The sequence below is a fragment of the Poromitra crassiceps genome, assembly GCF_964638095.1.
Source record: "Poromitra crassiceps genome assembly, chromosome: 29".
In the NCBI taxonomy this organism is placed as follows: domain Eukaryota; kingdom Metazoa; phylum Chordata; class Actinopteri; order Beryciformes; family Melamphaidae; genus Poromitra; species Poromitra crassiceps.
In genome coordinates, this window is record NC_139641.1 from 7,794,415 (window position 1) to 7,800,944 (window position 6,530).

General features: G+C 41.3%; 1 pseudogene across 1 annotated transcript in view; it reads left to right on the top strand.

Moving 5' to 3' along the window:
- The window catches only part of LOC310800032 (ectonucleoside triphosphate diphosphohydrolase 3-like), a 146,044-nt pseudogene that overhangs the window by 48,813 nt on the left and 90,701 nt on the right, over positions 1-6,530 (top strand). The window lies entirely within an intron of this gene.

Below are 6,530 nucleotides of genomic sequence, written 5' to 3' on the forward strand. Positions count from 1 at the left end.
ATGAAGGAAGTTGTATTTCCAAATATGGTTTGTCTCTTCAAATGCTCTGGGAGGCGGGAGCATTTGCAATTTGCAAATGTGAACCCTCTCATCACACAGCTTTTCAGCAGGTATTTCATACTGAACGTATTTCAAACTGAAGGTCTTTGAACACAGCTTGCAAACTGTAATGTAGGTATTTTAGTTTAGTTTAGTTTATTTCGGTCAATTTCACAAGTACAGCTCAATACAGTTGTGATTAAAGAAAAGCAAGAAAACAAAATAAAAGAGCAAACAGTGATTGCTGGTTGGGTGTATACAAGCCTGAAAAGATCTGACCGAAAAGGAGTAGGCTGAAGCAAACGCTTATAGCGCCTACCCTTTTTACATTTTTTTTTTTTTTTTTTTTTTTTTACTTTTTTCTTGATATATAATATTGATAATAGTGATAATAATGATAATAACAATAATATAGAGTACTAAGCAAAATACAGGTATTCTATATACACATGTATACATGTACACATGTATATTCTTTTTTCTTTAGGTACTTCAAACTGAAGGTATTTTAAATGGAAGATCTTTGAACACAGCTTGCAAACTGTAGGTATTTCAAACTGAAGGTCTAGAACACAGCTTGCAAAAGGAAAAACTGACATGGCCATCTTCAAAGGGCTCCTTTGACCTTTCACCTCAAGAGACCTGAATGAGAACGGGTTCTATGGGTACCCACAACTCTCCCCTTTACCTGTGTGTGTGTGTGTGTGTGTGTGTGTGTGTGTGTGTGTCAGAGAGAATCTGCTTTGAAAGCATAGCTTAGGTAGCTACCAACTACTTCGCCATGGAAATAGTTGAAACTACAGCAAAGCTACCCTGGGAGAAATGTAGTTTATGAAACAACAAGCTACGCAGAAAATAGTTCAAACCAGTGGTGGAAATGGGCAGGTTTTACTGTGGGAACCCTAGGCAGGGTGGGGGCCCCCAGCCACAGTCCAGCCACCCCCCTAACCCCCCCCCCCCCCTTCCTTCAGAGACATAGTGCATTATAGGTACACTTATGAAGGTGGCAATTGTCCATGAGATACAGCTTATTGCCCGTTATGACATCAACTGTCTGAAAGGAATGGGTGTCAACAACTATAATGACAACCTTTGATATCAATTCGTATGACTTGCTGCCAGAGGACAAGATGTGCTGTTGATAGGAAGCTAATCATTAACATGAAGCAACCATTCATTAAAGTATGGTAGCCGTCGATGACTCCCCCCCCCCCCCCCCCCCCCAAGTCAATAGGATTATAAAAAGTTGTTTGGATTATGTCAACACACATACTAGAATTCATGTCCATTATTAACTTGTGATTTACACCTCTCCTCTGCTGTCCACTCCTTTGCTCTCCACTGCTGTGTTCTGTTCTCCACTCCTCTGCTCTCCACTGCTCTGCTCTCTACTGCTCTCAGTGTTGTATGAAGTACTCGAAAACCATACTTAAGTAAAAGTATACAGATACTTCACCAGAAAATGACTTTGGTAAAAGTCAAAGTCACCCATTAAAATATTACTTGAGTAAAAGTCTTAAAGTAGCTGCTATTTTCTGTACTTAAGTATCAAAAGTATTTTTCTTATATTAAACGTACTTAAAAGTATTGAAAGTAAAAGTACAAGTAAATTCTGTAAATAAAAAAGCAAGCGGTAAAATAAATCTGAAATTTGAACTTTATTGTGAGTTTGCTTTGGCAGTATTATGGCGACGTGATGCCTTGCCTACATGTGAAGGAACAAAATAGAAAAATAAATAAGTATTCCCTTCTTATACATTTGTTTAGTTATTCAAGTGTTTTTTTCTTTTCCTGGATCTATGCCATTTTGAATTATTTGCAATGTACAGCACAACTATGTATAAGTGCACTTCTGTGTAGCCTACTGTACAGGTTGACACAAGAAAAACCTGAGAGAAAAACTAACAACTCTTCTGCACTGCTAATAAGCCATTTACTCTGTGCACTGGAATGTTGGAGACTTATCTTGCTGCAGTGTAAATATTTCACATTTGTATCAGACAAATAACAATTACTCACTTAAATGCTGCCTGAATCCTGAACAATGGAAAATGAAATAAATAACTGAGTGCAATTAAGATTTCTATGGTGCCAGTGATACAGCCACATACACACAAGCCCAGCTGGACTTTTTACTTATCACATCAAAGGCAAAGAATGGGACCTGACAGTAAATCAGTGTGAGATGAAACATTAAGATGAGCAGAGAACATGAACACCACCTTAAAAATTGAGGCTGGTAGTAGCGACACCTAAAGAAAACTAAGCTCTTCGAGAACTTACAGGAAAAAAATCCAACACAGTTGGATAACAATCGTTAGGTTGCCTTGGTGAGTACACGCACACTCTGTATCTGGTCTCTGTCATGAGGTAGACAGACAGACAGACAGACAGACAGACAGACAGACAGACAGACAGACAGACACACACACACACACACACACACACACACACACACACACACACACACACACACACACACACTCTCTACTTGAAACTGAAAAGATGTCTGTTCATCTTCAAAAGAAGTTGGTTTTCAAAATTGCGAGAACTCAGTCTTGCTCTCCTTGGGCTCAAGACGAGGCCTGCGATGCTAAAGAGTCTCTCACATGCCGCTGAGGCAGGTAGAGGCGTGTTCAGCTTCACAGTGAGGTTGCACACAGCTGGGAAGGATTTCAGCAAGTCCATGTGATCTGCTGTACAGGCCAAGTATCCATCCAGTTGTTTGGAGGTGTCTTGTACATGAGACGAGTGCAGGGCAGAGAAGAAGTCATCTTCATCAGATGAGGACCTGGTGGCATCATGCGGCAGGGGGGGTTCTTCTTCCATGTGCTGCCTGATGTAGTCCATCCCTGAAATACAGTGAGGATGAAAATATAAATGAAAGGATTAATACAACTTTATAACATGTCATGACCCCAACCTAAGGTTTTGTACTAGTTTGTTTTAATTTGAGGCTATACGTTTTATACACTATACATGCATCCATAATTGAGCTGTGAGTTTGTTTTTGCCAATATTACAAAATGTACAGAATGTTTCTCAAACACGATTTCTTGCCCAGTCTGATTGTGGCATCATCCTTTGTCCAAGATGTTCGGAATTTCGGAAGAAGAATGGCAGCTGCCATCAACTCAGGGTCTCCTGACATGTGGGCAAAACGCTTCTTTACTCCCACCTGCAAGGCAATATATTTGTATAGCACATTTCAGCAACAAGGCAATTCCAACGCTTTACACAAAACATTAAAAAACAGACAAAGTGCAAAGGAAACATTTTGAAAGGACATTTAAATACAATTAAAATAATTAGAGGGTTAAGACAACCAAAAATATGCTAAAATAGATGAAGACAAATAAAATACAAGAATAAGTTACCTGTAGAGCATCCACCAGAGGCTTGCAGTACTTCAAGGTCAACTTCACACGGTCAAGTTTGCCGGTCAGCAGGTTGATTGTTGGAAGGAGCCACCCCATCTGGGTATTTACTTCTGCTTGCAAGATGTTGGTTGCCTTGGCGACCGGCTTCATGGCAGCAGCATACTCCACGAGGAACGCGAGTTCAGCTGGATTAAACCTGTGATCAAAACAAAACATCACCACTGTTTTATACTGATAGAGAAAATTTACATCACATTAGCCTTTATTTGGACAATCACTAGTTATTTATATATTCATATACATTTCCATTTTAGTTACATATAGTAATGACACAGACATACTTCATAGTTAGATGACCTGTGTACATACACAGATAGACATCATATTTGGATAACCTGTGTACATACACAGACAGACGTATTTAGATAACTTGTACCATACATTTGCAGCTCCTCTCGATCGCACACTGTGCCCTGTACTGTGCCCTGTCACCTTGCCACGGTGCTCTCTTTGCAGGGCCAGAATAACAGATAGGTTGAGTCTACAGAATAGCCTTCCAGTGTGCGTCAAGACATGTAATCTGATGTGCGTCAAGACATGTAATCTGATGTGTGTCCTATAAGTATCTTTGAGTATCTGTTCAATGTATGTAAGCCTGTGTATCCATCCGTGAATATACAAGAGTGCATCTCTTGGCCAAGATCTATGTTCAATACATCATATCAGACGACTTCTTCTGACTCCTGGCTCCATCATTTCATTTCAACTGGTTTCCTTCAAGTGGTTCACTGTTTACCTTTTGGCTGTGGAATTTCATTCTATATCAAGCAGAAATCAAACAGCTTTGGACAGAGGAAAAACATATGGGTATGATCAGCTGGAGAAAAGCCTCATCGGTCACAGGTGTCATTTGTATCAGGGAACAGCCTGCTAAGCTTAGCTTTTGTGTACTGAACCCTGTGTAGAACTTTGAACTGGATTAGGGTTAGACGAGAGCATGAGGATGAAGAGTTGACTCTAACTAGTGCCTCCTCCCAACATTCATCAGACAGTTCTTGTCCAAACTCCTCCTCCCACTTAGCCCTAACTCTCACAAGAGAGATCGTGTCAGAGTTCAGTATGAGGTTATACATAAGTGAGATGAAACCTACCTGGTGTTTCAGGAAGAGACAACATATCAGATAGAAAAGAGGTTGCAGGGAGCAGAGGGAAAGATGTCAAATGCGTGTGAGCGTAACTACGAGCCTGCATGTATTTAAACAAGTGGGAGTGAGGTCAGTTATATTGTGCACAGAGGTTCTCAAAAGATGCAAATGTTCCCTCTAAGTAAAGCAGACTAGGCCACACCAGACTAGACACACACACACACACACACACACACACACACACACACACACACACACACACACACACACACACACACACACACACAGACACACAGACACACACACACACACACACACACACACACACACACAGACAGACAGACAGACAGACAGACAGACAGACAGACAGACAGACACACACACACACACACACACACACACACACACACACACACACACACACAGACAGACAGACAGACAGACAGACAGACAGACAGACAGACACAGACACACACACACACACACACACACACACACACACACACACAGACTGTTTCTCTCTATCTACTTATTTTTTCTGTCACTTGTTGCTTCTCTCTCTCCCTCTTTCTCTCTCCCCCTCTCTTTCTCTTCCTCTCCCTCCCTCTCTTCTCTCTCCCCCTCTCTTTCTCTTCCTCTCCCTCCCTCTCTTTCTCTCTCCCCCTCTCTTTCTCTTCCTCTCCCTCCCTCTCTTTAAGCCACTTTCTGTCTCTCCCTCTCATTCTGTCTGTCTTTCTGTCTCAAATGTCATTTGAGGACATTTTGTGTGGAAGAGCTGTGTGCTCAAAATGTCACACAAAGGCACAATAATAATTGAGCTAAAACATAATAATTCACCATAATGTAATTAAAGCAAATAAAATAAAGATCATAACGTAATGAAAATCCAATAATGTGATCAAATCTTCAGCCTGTAACATAATGTCATCTTTGCTCATATAGGCTAATAACTTCTTATGTTATTGCTATTTTACATTACAGGCCTGATAACAGCATAATGCAACCAGTTAATGGCTGTGGTCGGTGCATGCAGTGCTTAACATAATAAAATACATCAGGCTCATATAAATACATGTAAGCTACTCATCTTATTTAACTCAGTTCATACACATTTATTATTTGTATTGTTTATTTTCTGCCACAGTTTCTCTCATTTCTCTTGAGTTGTTTGTCTTTCATTCAGCTGGAGAGAGGCTGGCTGTGTTTCTGCTTTAAGTTCATGGTTGTATGTAGGCTATATTGTGTATGTGTCATTATATGTTGTGTGACAATGGGATCTGTTCTCTTTAAGATGAGGGTTTGTGTGGAGCAATGTCGCCCTCTGGTGGATTAAACAGGCCACGCTACAGCATGTGTGCAGGCTGGCTGGCTTTGTTGTTTCTACTCTGAACGTAAAGGAGCGTCCTCCTCCAAGAGATGGAGTAGCTCTGTTAGCGCGCGCCCGAGAGAGAGAGAGAGAGAGAGAGAGAGAGAGAGAGAGAACGAGGGGGAGAGAGAGACCCGCGCGCCCGAGAGAGAGAGAGAGACTCTCGCGCTCTCTAGTGGCGCTCTCTCTCTCTCTCTCTCGTGCGCGCGGGTCTCTCTCTCTCTCTAGTGCGCGCGAGTCTCTCTCTCTCTCTCTCTCTCTAGTGCGCGCGAGTCTCTCTCTCTCTCTCTCTCTCTCTCTAGTGCGCGCGAGTCTCTCTCTCTCTAGTGCGCACGAGTCTCTCTCTCTCTCTCCTTCAGTCTCAACCTGCTTTACTGGCTTGTTGACAAGAACATTCCTGTGTTGCCAAAGTGAACGGATGAAAAAGAGAATCAATAAAAGACAAATATATTTCAGGGAAATCAAAACAAAGAAATAGAAGATAGAAAAGTGATCATAAGATTGTCAAGACAAAGTAAATACAGTGAGTCATGTGTCATATAAATCCATACAAACAATGCAGACTACATGAACATATACATGACATCATATGAAAGCAGA